Here is a 15,472-nt window from a genome sequence, read left to right as displayed (position 1 = left end):
GGGGACGTATCAGATATTAAACTGATAAGAACAGATACTACACTTGATCTTAGCCAAAAGGCCGAGAAGCGATAACCCGAACGGGCCGCGCGTTGCCCGAGCCTGCCCGATACTGCTGTTCAGCCCTTGCAGCGATTCAGCCTACTTCTAGGCAATTCCATGGGGCCCTGCAGGCTCACACACTCACAGCTACACGGGAGGTGAATAAAGGCCGGAGAGGAAGCCAGACAGGATTTGCTTCTTTTGCTTGCACCACAATGCAGTGCTGAAAGAGGAGGAATCTACATAAAAACGCCTTCCTGGCAACGCCCAAATGCCCTGCTGCCATGCAGATAAACACTGGCAGCGGCAGCAAGTGCATGCCCACAGCCACCCCTTGTTCCTTCACACCTTGTTTCAGCTGTAATCCAGTCCAGTCCAGTGCTGCCTGCTGAGCAGCACTGACCAACACTGCCTGGGCCCAGGCTTTTATCTCTGAGGCCCCATTATGATGTCAGAAAGCTGGCTCTGGAATCCTGAGGGCTCCACTATGACACGTGCAAAGTTCCGTCTGAACTTTATATAAGACGGTGAGGCTCAGTCAGTCACTCAGTGTTGCCTGAGAGGGCAACACTGCAACAGCCGGCCGCCAGGCTGTCTTTTTTTTGCACAGCTAGTTGCCTCCAGGAGGCCACAAGAGGGAGACAAGGGACTGCAAAATGGAAAATAGGCATCCACCAACTTTACAGACAACTTCTCCTTGCTCCTACAACCTCCATCCTTGCACAGTTTGTTATTCTTCTAGGTAACATAGTAACAAATCCAAATTGCTGCTCTCTTTGTAGGCAAGCAAGGCTTTGTTGCAACTGCAATTCTTACTTCTTCTTGAAATGTAGGGACGACAGTACATTCCATCACATCCATCTAGTGTACACAGGTAGGTCCATTGTGGCGGGCAGGCGAGCGGGCGGGCTGCTTTATTGGCTGTTTGCTGTTCCCCTACTCCACTCCACTATTTGACTGTTGTGCTGCATCAATCAATCAATCAATCAATCAATCAATCAATCAATCAATCAATCAATCAGTGGCTGGCTCAGGTGCAGCTCTTTAACTTACCTAAAAGGGAGGGCGGAGAGAAGACAAGGAAGGTGAATGAGGTGTTCCAATGTGAAATGCCGGAAACACAGAAACACAGACGACACACAACAAGAGGTGGCAATCTATTCATTAATTGCATTTAATCAATGAGCTCATTATCACTCATGCATTGTCCAACAGGTGTTGAAATAATGGGATTAAAAGGGGAGATCCCTTCAGAAAGACAGAAACAATAGCAAAGACAAAAAACACTTTTGGAATCTGCTTTTAGTCAACACATAAGGAAAGGGTGCACCGGTCCTGGAAATACTGCAATACCAGGTCAATGCGTGGAGTGGACAGAGCAAGCTCTATTTCCATCTCCCTGTTCTAAAAATCCATTTAATATATGGTCCCCAGATAGGGGACGTATCAGATATTAAACTGATAAGAACAGATACTACACTTGATCTTAGCCAAAAGGCCGAGAAGCGATAACCCGAACGGGCCGCGCGTTGCCCGAGCCTGCCCGATACTGCTGTTCAGCCCTTGCAGCGATTCAGCCTACTTCTAGGCAATTCCATGGGGCCCTGCAGGCTCACACACTCACAGCTACACGGGAGGTGAATAAAGGCCGGAGAGGAAGCCAGACAGGATTTGCTTCTTTTGCTTGCACCACAATGCAGTGCTGAAAGAGGAGGAATCTACATAAAAACGCCTTCCTGGCAACGCCCAAATGCCCTGCTGCCATGCAGATAAACACTGGCAGCGGCAGCAAGTGCATGCCCACAGCCACCCCTTGTTCCTTCACACCTGCAGCAAGTGCATGCCCACAGCCACCCCTTGTTCCTTCACACCTTGTATCAGCTGTAATCCAGTCCAGTCCAGTGCTGCCTGCTGAGCAGCACTGACCAACACTGCCTGGGCCCAGGCTTTTATCTCTGAGGCCCCATTATGATGTCAGAAAGCTGGCTCTGGAATCCTGAGGGCTCCACTATGACACGTGCAAAGTTCCGTCTGAACTTTATATAAGACGGTGAGGCTCAGTCAGTCACTCAGTGTTGCCTGAGAGGGCAACACTGCAACAGCCGGCCGCCAGGCTGTCTTTTTTTTGCACAGCTAGTTGCCTCCAGGAGGCCACAAGAGGGAGACAAGGGACTGCAAAATGGAAAATAGGCATCCACCAACTTTACAGACAACTTCTCCTTGCTCCTACAACCTCCATCCTTGCACAGTTTGTTATTCTTCTAGGTAACATAGTAACAAATCCAAATTGCTGCTCTCTTTGTAGGCAAGCAAGGCTTTGTTGCAACTGCAATTCTTACTTCTTCTTGAAATGTAGGGACGACAGTACATTCCATCACATCCATCTAGTGTACACAGGTAGGTCCATTGTGGCGGGCAGGCGAGCGGGCGGGCTGCTTTATTGGCTGTTTGCTGTTCCCCTACTCCACTCCACTATTTGACTGTTGTGCTGCATCAATCAATCAATCAATCAATCAATCAATCAATCAATCAATCAATCAGTGGCTGGCTCAGGTGCAGCTCTTTAACTTACCTAAAAGGGAGGGCGGAGAGAAGACAAGGAAGGTGAATGAGGTGTTCCAATGTGAAATGCCGGAAACACAGAAACACAGACGACACACAACAAGAGGTGGCAATCTATTCATTAATTGCATTTAATCAATGAGCTCATTATCACTCATGCATTGTCCAACAGGTGTTGAAATAATGGGATTAAAAGGGGAGATCCCTTCAGAAAGACAGAAACAATAGCAAAGACAAAAAACACTTTTGGAATCTGCTTTTAGTCAACACATAAGGAAAGGGTGCACCGGTCCTGGAAATACTGCAATACCAGGTCAATGCGTGGAGTGGACAGAGCAAGCTCTATTTCCATCTCCCTGTTCTAAAAATCCATTTAATATATGGTCCCCAGATAGGGGACGTATCAGATATTAAACTGATAAGAACAGATACTACACTTGATCTTAGCCAAAAGGCCGAGAAGCGATAACCCGAACGGGCCGCGCGTTGCCCGAGCCTGCCCGATACTGCTGTTCAGCCCTTGCAGCGATTCAGCCTACTTCTAGGCAATTCCATGGGGCCCTGCAGGCTCACACACTCACAGCTACACGGGAGGTGAATAAAGGCCGGAGAGGAAGCCAGACAGGATTTGCTTCTTTTGCTTGCACCACAATGCAGTGCTGAAAGAGGAGGAATCTACATAAAAACGCCTTCCTGGCAACGCCCAAATGCCCTGCTGCCATGCAGATAAACACTGGCAGCGGCAGCAAGTGCATGCCCACAGCCACCCCTTGTTCCTTCACACCTTGTATCAGCTGTAATCCAGTCCAGTCCAGTGCTGCCTGCTGAGCAGCACTGACCAACACTGCCTGGGCCCAGGCTTTTATCTCTGAGGCCCCATTATGATGTCAGAAAGCTGGCTCTGGAATCCTGAGGGCTCCACTATGACACGTGCAAAGTTCCGTCTGAACTTTATATAAGACGGTGAGGCTCAGTCAGTCACTCAGTGTTGCCTGAGAGGGCAACACTGCAACAGCCGGCCGCCAGGCTGTCTTTTTTTTGCACAGCTAGTTGCCTCCAGGAGGCCACAAGAGGGAGACAAGGGACTGCAAAATGGAAAATAGGCATCCACCAACTTTACAGACAACTTCTCCTTGCTCCTACAACCTCCATCCTTGCACAGTTTGTTATTCTTCTAGGTAACATAGTAACAAATCCAAATTGCTGCTCTCTTTGTAGGCAAGCAAGGCTTTGTTGCAACTGCAATTCTTACTTCTTCTTGAAATGTAGGGACGACAGTACATTCCATCACATCCATCTAGTGTACACAGGTAGGTCCATTGTGGCGGGCAGGCGAGCGGGCGGGCTGCTTTATTGGCTGTTTGCTGTTCCCCTACTCCACTCCACTATTTGACTGTTGTGCTGCATCAATCAATCAATCAATCAATCAATCAATCAATCAATCAATCAATCAATCAGTGGCTGGCTCAGGTGCAGCTCTTTAACTTACCTAAAAGGGAGGGCGGAGAGAAGACAAGGAAGGTGAATGAGGTGTTCCAATGTGAAATGCCGGAAACACAGAAACACAGACGACACACAACAAGAGGTGGCAATCTATTCATTAATTGCATTTAATCAATGAGCTCATTATCACTCATGCATTGTCCAACAGGTGTTGAAATAATGGGATTAAAAGGGGAGATCCCTTCAGAAAGACAGAAACAATAGCAAAGACAAAAAACACTTTTGGAATCTGCTTTTAGTCAACACATAAGGAAAGGGTGCACCGGTCCTGGAAATACTGCAATACCAGGTCAATGCGTGGAGTGGACAGAGCAAGCTCTATTTCCATCTCCCTGTTCTAAAAATCCATTTAATATATGGTCCCCAGATAGGGGACGTATCAGATATTAAACTGATAAGAACAGATACTACACTTGATCTTAGCCAAAAGGCCGAGAAGCGATAACCCGAATGGGCCGCGCGTTGCCCGAGCCTGCCCGATACTGCTGTTCAGCCCTTGCAGCGATTCAGCCTACTTCTAGGCAATTCCATGGGGCCCTGCAGGCTCACACACTCACAGCTACACGGGAGGTGAATAAAGGCCGGAGAGGAAGCCAGACAGGATTTGCTTCTTTTGCTTGCACCACAATGCAGTGCTGAAAGAGGAGGAATCTACATAAAAACGCCTTCCTGGCAACGCCCAAATGCCCTGCTGCCATGCAGATAAACACTGGCAGCGGCAGCAAGTGCATGCCCACAGCCACCCCTTGTTCCTTCACACCTTGTATCAGCTGTAATCCAGTCCAGTCCAGTGCTGCCTGCTGAGCAGCACTGACCAACACTGCCTGGGCCCAGGCTTTTATCTCTGAGGCCCCATTATGATGTCAGAAAGCTGGCTCTGGAATCCTGAGGGCTCCACTATGACACGTGCAAAGTTCCGTCTGAACTTTATATAAGACGGTGAGGCTCAGTCAGTCACTCAGTGTTGCCTGAGAGGGCAACACTGCAACAGCCGGCCGCCAGGCTGTCTTTTTTTTGCACAGCTAGTTGCCTCCAGGAGGCCACAAGAGGGAGACAAGGGACTGCAAAATGGAAAATAGGCATCCACCAACTTTACAGACAACTTCTCCTTGCTCCTACAACCTCCATCCTTGCACAGTTTGTTATTCTTCTAGGTAACATAGTAACAAATCCAAATTGCTGCTCTCTTTGTAGGCAAGCAAGGCTTTGTTGCAACTGCAATTCTTACTTCTTCTTGAAATGTAGGGACGACAGTACATTCCATCACATCCATCTAGTGTACACAGGTAGGTCCATTGTGGCGGGCAGGCGAGCGGGCGGGCTGCTTTATTGGCTGTTTGCTGTTCCCCTACTCCACTCCACTATTTGACTGTTGTGCTGCATCAATCAATCAATCAATCAATCAATCAATCAATCAATCAATCAATCAGTGGCTGGCTCAGGTGCAGCTCTTTAACTTACCTAAAAGGGAGGGCGGAGAGAAGACAAGGAAGGTGAATGAGGTGTTCCAATGTGAAATGCCGGAAACACAGAAACACAGACGACACACAACAAGAGGTGGCAATCTATTCATTAATTGCATTTAATCAATGAGCTCATTATCACTCATGCATTGTCCAACAGGTGTTGAAATAATGGGATTAAAAGGGGAGATCCCTTCAGAAAGACAGAAACAATAGCAAAGACAAAAAACACTTTTGGAATCTGCTTTTAGTCAACACATAAGGAAAGGGTGCACCGGTCCTGGAAATACTGCAATACCAGGTCAATGCGTGGAGTGGACAGAGCAAGCTCTATTTCCATCTCCCTGTTCTAAAAATCCATTTAATATATGGTCCCCAGATAGGGGACGTATCAGATATTAAACTGATAAGAACAGATACTACACTTGATCTTAGCCAAAAGGCCGAGAAGCGATAACCCGAATGGGCCGCGCGTTGCCCGAGCCTGCCCGATACTGCTGTTCAGCCCTTGCAGCGATTCAGCCTACTTCTAGGCAATTCCATGGGGCCCTGCAGGCTCACACACTCACAGCTACACGGGAGGTGAATAAAGGCCGGAGAGGAAGCCAGACAGGATTTGCTTCTTTTGCTTGCACCACAATGCAGTGCTGAAAGAGGAGGAATCTACATAAAAACGCCTTCCTGGCAACGCCCAAATGCCCTGCTGCCATGCAGATAAACACTGGCAGCGGCAGCAAGTGCATGCCCACAGCCACCCCTTGTTCCTTCACACCTTGTATCAGCTGTAATCCAGTCCAGTCCAGTGCTGCCTGCTGAGCAGCACTGACCAACACTGCCTGGGCCCAGGCTTTTATCTCTGAGGCCCCATTATGATGTCAGAAAGCTGGCTCTGGAATCCTGAGGGCTCCACTATGACACGTGCAAAGTTCCGTCTGAACTTTATATAAGACGGTGAGGCTCAGTCAGTCACTCAGTGTTGCCTGAGAGGGCAACACTGCAACAGCCGGCCGCCAGGCTGTCTTTTTTTTGCACAGCTAGTTGCCTCCAGGAGGCCACAAGAGGGAGACAAGGGACTGCAAAATGGAAAATAGGCATCCACCAACTTTACAGACAACTTCTCCTTGCTCCTACAACCTCCATCCTTGCACAGTTTGTTATTCTTCTAGGTAACATAGTAACAAATCCAAATTGCTGCTCTCTTTGTAGGCAAGCAAGGCTTTGTTGCAACTGCAATTCTTACTTCTTCTTGAAATGTAGGGACGACAGTACATTCCATCACATCCATCTAGTGTACACAGGTAGGTCCATTGTGGCGGGCAGGCGAGCGGGCGGGCTGCTTTATTGGCTGTTTGCTGTTCCCCTACTCCACTCCACTATTTGACTGTTGTGCTGCATCAATCAATCAATCAATCAATCAATCAATCAATCAATCAATCAATCAATCAATCAATCAGTGGCTGGCTCAGGTGCAGCTCTTTAACTTACCTAAAAGGGAGGGCGGAGAGAAGACAAGGAAGGTGAATGAGGTGTTCCAATGTGAAATGCCGGAAACACAGAAACACAGACGACACACAACAAGAGGTGGCAATCTATTCATTAATTGCATTTAATCAATGAGCTCATTATCACTCATGCATTGTCCAACAGGTGTTGAAATAATGGGATTAAAAGGGGAGATCCCTTCAGAAAGACAGAAACAATAGCAAAGACAAAAAACACTTTTGGAATCTGCTTTTAGTCAACACATAAGGAAAGGGTGCACCGGTCCTGGAAATACTGCAATACCAGGTCAATGCGTGGAGTGGACAGAGCAAGCTCTATTTCCATCTCCCTGTTCTAAAAATCCATTTAATATATGGTCCCCAGATAGGGGACGTATCAGATATTAAACTGATAAGAACAGATACTACACTTGATCTTAGCCAAAAGGCCGAGAAGCGATAACCCGAACGGGCCGCGCGTTGCCCGAGCCTGCCCGATACTGCTGTTCAGCCCTTGCAGCGATTCAGCCTACTTCTAGGCAATTCCATGGGGCCCTGCAGGCTCACACACTCACAGCTACACGGGAGGTGAATAAAGGCCGGAGAGGAAGCCAGACAGGATTTGCTTCTTTTGCTTGCACCACAATGCAGTGCTGAAAGAGGAGGAATCTACATAAAAACGCCTTCCTGGCAACGCCCAAATGCCCTGCTGCCATGCAGATAAACACTGGCAGCGGCAGCAAGTGCATGCCCACAGCCACCCCTTGTTCCTTCACACCTTGTATCAGCTGTAATCCAGTCCAGTCCAGTGCTGCCTGCTGAGCAGCACTGACCAACACTGCCTGGGCCCAGGCTTTTATCTCTGAGGCCCCATTATGATGTCAGAAAGCTGGCTCTGGAATCCTGAGGGCTCCACTATGACACGTGCAAAGTTCCGTCTGAACTTTATATAAGACGGTGAGGCTCAGTCAGTCACTCAGTGTTGCCTGAGAGGGCAACACTGCAACAGCCGGCCGCCAGGCTGTCTTTTTTTTGCACAGCTAGTTGCCTCCAGGAGGCCACAAGAGGGAGACAAGGGACTGCAAAATGGAAAATAGGCATCCACCAACTTTACAGACAACTTCTCCTTGCTCCTACAACCTCCATCCTTGCACAGTTTGTTATTCTTCTAGGTAACATAGTAACAAATCCAAATTGCTGCTCTCTTTGTAGGCAAGCAAGGCTTTGTTGCAACTGCAATTCTTACTTCTTCTTGAAATGTAGGGACGACAGTACATTCCATCACATCCATCTAGTGTACACAGGTAGGTCCATTGTGGCGGGCAGGCGAGCGGGCGGGCTGCTTTATTGGCTGTTTGCTGTTCCCCTACTCCACTCCACTATTTGACTGTTGTGCTGCATCAATCAATCAATCAATCAATCAATCAATCAATCAATCAGTGGCTGGCTCAGGTGCAGCTCTTTAACTTACCTAAAAGGGAGGGCGGAGAGAAGACAAGGAAGGTGAATGAGGTGTTCCAATGTGAAATGCCGGAAACACAGAAACACAGACGACACACAACAAGAGGTGGCAATCTATTCATTAATTGCATTTAATCAATGAGCTCATTATCACTCATGCATTGTCCAACAGGTGTTGAAATAATGGGATTAAAAGGGGAGATCCCTTCAGAAAGACAGAAACAATAGCAAAGACAAAAAACACTTTTGGAATCTGCTTTTAGTCAACACATAAGGAAAGGGTGCACCGGTCCTGGAAATACTGCAATACCAGGTCAATGCGTGGAGTGGACAGAGCAAGCTCTATTTCCATCTCCCTGTTCTAAAAATCCATTTAATATATGGTCCCCAGATAGGGGACGTATCAGATATTAAACTGATAAGAACAGATACTACACTTGATCTTAGCCAAAAGGCCGAGAAGCGATAACCCGAATGGGCCGCGCGTTGCCCGAGCCTGCCCGATACTGCTGTTCAGCCCTTGCAGCGATTCAGCCTACTTCTAGGCAATTCCATGGGGCCCTGCAGGCTCACACACTCACAGCTACACGGGAGGTGAATAAAGGCCGGAGAGGAAGCCAGACAGGATTTGCTTCTTTTGCTTGCACCACAATGCAGTGCTGAAAGAGGAGGAATCTACATAAAAACGCCTTCCTGGCAACGCCCAAATGCCCTGCTGCCATGCAGATAAACACTGGCAGCGGCAGCAAGTGCATGCCCACAGCCACCCCTTGTTCCTTCACACCTTGTATCAGCTGTAATCCAGTCCAGTCCAGTGCTGCCTGCTGAGCAGCACTGACCAACACTGCCTGGGCCCAGGCTTTTATCTCTGAGGCCCCATTATGATGTCAGAAAGCTGGCTCTGGAATCCTGAGGGCTCCACTATGACACGTGCAAAGTTCCGTCTGAACTTTATATAAGACGGTGAGGCTCAGTCAGTCACTCAGTGTTGCCTTAGAGGGCAACACTGCAACAGCCGGCCGCCAGGCTGTCTTTTTTTTGCACAGCTAGTTGCCTCCAGGAGGCCACAAGAGGGAGACAAGGGACTGCAAAATGGAAAATAGGCATCCACCAACTTTACAGACAACTTCTCCTTGCTCCTACAACCTCCATCCTTGCACAGTTTGTTATTCTTCTAGGTAACATAGTAACAAATCCAAATTGCTGCTCTCTTTGTAGGCAATCAAGGCTTTGTTGCAACTGCAATTCTTACTTCTTCTTGAAATGTAGGGACGACAGTACATTCCATCACATCCATCTAGTGTACACAGGTAGGTCCATTGTGGCGGGCAGGCGAGCGGGCGGGCTGCTTTATTGGCTGTTTGCTGTTCCCCTACTCCACTCCACTATTTGACTGTTGTGCTGCATCAATCAATCAATCAATCAATCAATCAATCAATCAATCAGTGGCTGGCTCGGGTGCAGCTCTTTAACTTACCTAAAAGGGAGGGCGGAGAGAAGACAAGGAAGGTGAATGAGGTGTTCCAATGTGAAATGCCGGAAACACAGAAACACAGACGACACACAACAAGAGGTGGCAATCTATTCATTAATTGCATTTAATCAATGAGCTCATTATCACTCATGCATTGTCCAACAGGTGTTGAAATAATGGGATTAAAAGGGGAGATCCCTTCAGAAAGACAGAAACAATAGCAAAGACAAAAAACACTTTTGGAATCTGCTTTTAGTCAACACATAAGGAAAGGGTGCACCGGTCCTGGAAATACTGCAATACCAGGTCAATGCGTGGAGTGGACAGAGCAAGCTCTATTTCCATCTCCCTGTTCTAAAAATCCATTTAATATATGGTCCCCAGATAGGGGACGTATCAGATATTAAACTGATAAGAACAGATACTACACTTGATCTTAGCCAAAAGGCCGAGAAGCGATAACCCGAACGGGCCGCGCGTTGCCCGAGCCTGCCCGATACTGCTGTTCAGCCCTTGCAGCGATTCAGCCTACTTCTAGGCAATTCCATGGGGCCCTGCAGGCTCACACACTCACAGCTACACGGGAGGTGAATAAAGGCCGGAGAGGAAGCCAGACAGGATTTGCTTCTTTTGCTTGCACCACAATGCAGTGCTGAAAGAGGAGGAATCTACATAAAAACGCCTTCCTGGCAACGCCCAAATGCCCTGCTGCCATGCAGATAAACACTGGCAGCGGCAGCAAGTGCATGCCCACAGCCACCCCTTGTTCCTTCACACCTTGTATCAGCTGTAATCCAGTCCAGTCCAGTGCTGCCTGCTGAGCAGCACTGACCAACACTGCCTGGGCCCAGGCTTTTATCTCTGAGGCCCCATTATGATGTCAGAAAGCTGGCTCTGGAATCCTGAGGGCTCCACTATGACACGTGCAAAGTTCCGTCTGAACTTTATATAAGACGGTGAGGCTCAGTCAGTCACTCAGTGTTGCCTGAGAGGGCAACACTGCAACAGCCGGCCGCCAGGCTGTCTTTTTTTTGCACAGCTAGTTGCCTCCAGGAGGCCACAAGAGGGAGACAAGGGACTGCAAAATGGAAAATAGGCATCCACCAACTTTACAGACAACTTCTCCTTGCTCCTACAACCTCCATCCTTGCACAGTTTGTTATTCTTCTAGGTAACATAGTAACAAATCCAAATTGCTGCTCTCTTTGTAGGCAAGCAAGGCTTTGTTGCAACTGCAATTCTTACTTCTTCTTGAAATGTAGGGACGACAGTACATTCCATCACATCCATCTAGTGTACACAGGTAGGTCCATTGTGGCGGGCAGGCGAGCGGGCGGGCTGCTTTATTGGCTGTTTGCTGTTCCCCTACTCCACTCCACTATTTGACTGTTGTGCTGCATCAATCAATCAATCAATCAATCAATCAATCAATCAATCAATCAATCAATCAATCAATCAATCAATCAGTGGCTGGCTCAGGTGCAGCTCTTTAACTTACCTAAAAGGGAGGGCGGAGAGAAGACAAGGAAGGTGAATGAGGTGTTCCAATGTGAAATGCCGGAAACACAGAAACACAGACGACACACAACAAGAGGTGGCAATCTATTCATTAATTGCATTTAATCAATGAGCTCATTATCACTCATGCATTGTCCAACAGGTGTTGAAATAATGGGATTAAAAGGGGAGATCCCTTCAGAAAGACAGAAACAATAGCAAAGACAAAAAACACTTTTGGAATCTGCTTTTAGTCAACACATAAGGAAAGGGTGCACCGGTCCTGGAAATACTGCAATACCAGGTCAATGCGTGGAGTGGACAGAGCAAGCTCTATTTCCATCTCCCTGTTCTAAAAATCCATTTAATATATGGTCCCCAGATAGGGGACGTATCAGATATTAAACTGATAAGAACAGATACTACACTTGATCTTAGCCAAAAGGCCGAGAAGCGATAACCCGAACGGGCCGCGCGTTGCCCGAGCCTGCCCGATACTGCTGTTCAGCCCTTGCAGCGATTCAGCCTACTTCTAGGCAATTCCATGGGGCCCTGCAGGCTCACACACTCACAGCTACACGGGAGGTGAATAAAGGCCGGAGAGGAAGCCAGACAGGATTTGCTTCTTTTGCTTGCACCACAATGCAGTGCTGAAAGAGGAGGAATCTACATAAAAACGCCTTCCTGGCAACGCCCAAATGCCCTGCTGCCATGCAGATAAACACTGGCAGCGGCAGCAAGTGCATGCCCACAGCCACCCCTTGTTCCTTCACACCTTGTATCAGCTGTAATCCAGTCCAGTCCAGTGCTGCCTGCTGAGAAGCACTGACCAACACTGCCTGGGCCCAGGCTTTTATCTCTGAGGCCCCATTATGATGTCAGAAAGCTGGCTCTGGAATCCTGAGGGCTCCACTATGACACGTGCAAAGTTCCGTCTGAACTTTATATAAGACGGTGAGGCTCAGTCAGTCACTCAGTGTTGCCTGAGAGGGCAACACTGCAACAGCCGGCCGCCAGGCTGTCTTTTTTTTGCACAGCTAGTTGCCTCCAGGAGGCCACAAGAGGGAGACAAGGGACTGCAAAATGGAAAATAGGCATCCACCAACTTTACAGACAACTTCTCCTTGCTCCTACAACCTCCATCCTTGCACAGTTTGTTATTCTTCTAGGTAACATAGTAACAAATCCAAATTGCTGCTCTCTTTGTAGGCAAGCAAGGCTTTGTTGCAACTGCAATTCTTACTTCTTCTTGAAATGTAGGGACGACAGTACATTCCATCACATCCATCTAGTGTACACAGGTAGGTCCATTGTGGCGGGCAGGCGAGCGGGCGGGCTGCTTTATTGGCTGTTTGCTGTTCCCCTACTCCACTCCACTATTTGACTGTTGTGCTGCATCAATCAATCAATCAATCAATCAATCAATCAGTGGCTGGCTCAGGTGCAGCTCTTTAACTTACCTAAAAGGGAGGGCGGAGAGAAGACAAGGAAGGTGAATGAGGTGTTCCAATGTGAAATGCCGGAAACACAGAAACACAGACGACACACAACAAGAGGTGGCAATCTATTCATTAATTGCATTTAATCAATGAGCTCATTATCACTCATGCATTGTCCAACAGGTGTTGAAATAATGGGATTAAAAGGGGAGATCCCTTCAGAAAGACAGAAACAATAGCAAAGACAAAAAACACTTTTGGAATCTGCTTTTAGTCAACACATAAGGAAAGGGTGCACCGGTCCTGGAAATACTGCAATACCAGGTCAATGCGTGGAGTGGACAGAGCAAGCTCTATTTCCATCTCCCTGTTCTAAAAATCCATTTAATATATGGTCCCCAGATAGGGGACGTATCAGATATTAAACTGATAAGAACAGATACTACACTTGATCTTAGCCAAAAGGCCGAGAAGCGATAACCCGAATGGGCCGCGCGTTGCCCGAGCCTGCCCGATACTGCTGTTCAGCCCTTGCAGCGATTCAGCCTACTTCTAGGCAATTCCATGGGGCCCTGCAGGCTCACACACTCACAGCTACACGGGAGGTGAATAAAGGCCGGAGAGGAAGCCAGACAGGATTTGCTTCTTTTGCTTGCACCACAATGCAGTGCTGAAAGAGGAGGAATCTACATAAAAACGCCTTCCTGGCAACGCCCAAATGCCCTGCTGCCATGCAGATAAACACTGGCAGCGGCAGCAAGTGCATGCCCACAGCCACCCCTTGTTCCTTCACACCTTGTATCAGCTGTAATCCAGTCCAGTCCAGTGCTGCCTGCTGAGCAGCACTGACCAACACTGCCTGGGCCCAGGCTTTTATCTCTGAGGCCCCATTATGATGTCAGAAAGCTGGCTCTGGAATCCTGAGGGCTCCACTATGACACGTGCAAAGTTCCGTCTGAACTTTATATAAGACGGTGAGGCTCAGTCAGTCACTCAGTGTTGCCTGAGAGGGCAACACTGCAACAGCCGGCCGCCAGGCTGTCTTTTTTTTGCACAGCTAGTTGCCTCCAGGAGGCCACAAGAGGGAGACAAGGGACTGCAAAATGGAAAATAGGCATCCACCAACTTTACAGACAACTTCTCCTTGCTCCTACAACCTCCATCCTTGCACAGTTTGTTATTCTTCTAGGTAACATAGTAACAAATCCAAATTGCTGCTCTCTTTGTAGGCAAGCAAGGCTTTGTTGCAACTGCAATTCTTACTTCTTCTTGAAATGTAGGGACGACAGTACATTCCATCACATCCATCTAGTGTACACAGGTAGGTCCATTGTGGCGGGCAGGCGAGCGGGCGGGCTGCTTTATTGGCTGTTTGCTGTTCCCCTACTCCACTCCACTATTTGACTGTTGTGCTGCATCAATCAATCAATCAATCAATCAATCAATCAATCAATCAATCAATCAGTGGCTGGCTCAGGTGCAGCTCTTTAACTTACCTAAAAGGGAGGGCGGAGAGAAGACAAGGAAGGTGAATGAGGTGTTCCAATGTGAAATGCCGGAAACACAGAAACACAGACGACACACAACAAGAGGTGGCAATCTATTCATTAATTGCATTTAATCAATGAGCTCATTATCACTCATGCATTGTCCAACAGGTGTTGAAATAATGGGATTAAAAGGGGAGATCCCTTCAGAAAGACAGAAACAATAGCAAAGACAAAAAACACTTTTGGAATCTGCTTTTAGTCAACACATAAGGAAAGGGTGCACCGGTCCTGGAAATACTGCAATACCAGGTCAATGCGTGGAGTGGACAGAGCAAGCTCTATTTCCATCTCCCTGTTCTAAAAATCCATTTAATATATCGTCCCCAGATAGGGGACGTATCAGATATTAAACTGATAAGAACAGATACTACACTTGATCTTAGCCAAAAGGCCGAGAAGCGATAACCCGAATGGGCCGCGCGTTGCCCGAGCCTGCCCGATACTGCTGTTCAGCCCTTGCAGCGATTCAGCCTACTTCTAGGCAATTCCATGGGGCCCTGCAGGCTCACACACTCACAGCTACACGGGAGGTGAATAAAGGCCGGAGAGGAAGCCAGACAGGATTTGCTTCTTTTGCTTGCACCACAATGCAGTGCTGAAAGAGGAGGAATCTACATAAAAACGCCTTCCTGGCAACGCCCAAATGCCCTGCTGCCATGCAGATAAACACTGGCAGCGGCAGCAAGTGCATGCCCACAGCCACCCCTTGTTCCTTCACACCTTGTATCAGCTGTAATCCAGTCCAGTCCAGTGCTGCCTGCTGAGCAGCACTGACCAACACTGCCTGGGCCCAGGCTTTTATCTCTGAGGCCCCATTATGATGTCAGAAAGCTGGCTCTGGAATCCTGAGGGCTCCACTATGACACGTGCAAAGTTCCGTCTGAACTTTATATAAGACGGTGAGGCTCAGTCAGTCACTCAGTGTTGCCTGAGAGGGCAACACTGCAACAGCCGGCCGCCAGGCTGTCTTTTTTTTGCACAGCTAGTTGCCTCCAGGAGG

The 15,472-nt window shown here is 48.1% G+C and overlaps 10 non-coding genes and 1 pseudogene across 10 annotated transcripts; all 11 read right to left on the bottom strand.

Moving 5' to 3' along the window:
- Nucleotides 1-73, bottom strand: LOC142733525 (U2 spliceosomal RNA; annotated as a pseudogene; the record flags this gene model as incomplete).
- A 1,288-nt stretch (nucleotides 74-1,361) lies between these two features.
- LOC142733512 (U2 spliceosomal RNA) lies at nucleotides 1,362-1,552 on the bottom strand. Its single transcript, XR_012880145.1, has one exon. It is a non-coding gene; the product is annotated as a U2 spliceosomal RNA (small nuclear RNA).
- A 1,328-nt stretch (nucleotides 1,553-2,880) lies between these two features.
- LOC142733511 (U2 spliceosomal RNA) lies at nucleotides 2,881-3,071 on the bottom strand. The gene has a single exon (XR_012880144.1). It is a non-coding gene; the product is annotated as a U2 spliceosomal RNA (small nuclear RNA).
- Nucleotides 3,072-4,359: 1,288 nt separating this feature from the next.
- On the bottom strand, nucleotides 4,360-4,550 carry LOC142733510 (U2 spliceosomal RNA). Its single transcript, XR_012880143.1, has one exon. It is a non-coding gene; the product is annotated as a U2 spliceosomal RNA (small nuclear RNA).
- A 1,284-nt stretch (nucleotides 4,551-5,834) lies between these two features.
- Nucleotides 5,835-6,025, bottom strand: LOC142733509 (U2 spliceosomal RNA). Its single transcript, XR_012880142.1, has one exon. It is a non-coding gene; the product is annotated as a U2 spliceosomal RNA (small nuclear RNA).
- A 1,296-nt stretch (nucleotides 6,026-7,321) lies between these two features.
- LOC142733508 (U2 spliceosomal RNA) lies at nucleotides 7,322-7,512 on the bottom strand. Its single transcript, XR_012880141.1, has one exon. It is a non-coding gene; the product is annotated as a U2 spliceosomal RNA (small nuclear RNA).
- Nucleotides 7,513-8,788: 1,276 nt separating this feature from the next.
- LOC142733507 (U2 spliceosomal RNA) lies at nucleotides 8,789-8,979 on the bottom strand. Its single transcript, XR_012880140.1, has one exon. It is a non-coding gene; the product is annotated as a U2 spliceosomal RNA (small nuclear RNA).
- A 1,276-nt stretch (nucleotides 8,980-10,255) lies between these two features.
- On the bottom strand, nucleotides 10,256-10,446 carry LOC142733506 (U2 spliceosomal RNA). Its single transcript, XR_012880139.1, has one exon. It is a non-coding gene; the product is annotated as a U2 spliceosomal RNA (small nuclear RNA).
- Nucleotides 10,447-11,750: 1,304 nt separating this feature from the next.
- Nucleotides 11,751-11,941, bottom strand: LOC142733504 (U2 spliceosomal RNA). The gene has a single exon (XR_012880138.1). It is a non-coding gene; the product is annotated as a U2 spliceosomal RNA (small nuclear RNA).
- A 1,268-nt stretch (nucleotides 11,942-13,209) lies between these two features.
- On the bottom strand, nucleotides 13,210-13,400 carry LOC142733502 (U2 spliceosomal RNA). The gene has a single exon (XR_012880136.1). It is a non-coding gene; the product is annotated as a U2 spliceosomal RNA (small nuclear RNA).
- Nucleotides 13,401-14,684: 1,284 nt separating this feature from the next.
- LOC142733513 (U2 spliceosomal RNA) lies at nucleotides 14,685-14,875 on the bottom strand. Its single transcript, XR_012880146.1, has one exon. It is a non-coding gene; the product is annotated as a U2 spliceosomal RNA (small nuclear RNA).
- Nucleotides 14,876-15,472: the final 597 nt, after the last annotated feature.

The sequence above is a fragment of the Rhinoderma darwinii genome, unplaced genomic scaffold (assembly GCF_050947455.1).
Source record: "Rhinoderma darwinii isolate aRhiDar2 unplaced genomic scaffold, aRhiDar2.hap1 Scaffold_959, whole genome shotgun sequence".
NCBI classification, from domain to species: domain Eukaryota; kingdom Metazoa; phylum Chordata; class Amphibia; order Anura; family Rhinodermatidae; genus Rhinoderma; species Rhinoderma darwinii.
Note: the sequence above shows the minus strand (reverse complement) of the source record. Positions and strands in the feature narration are given on the sequence as shown.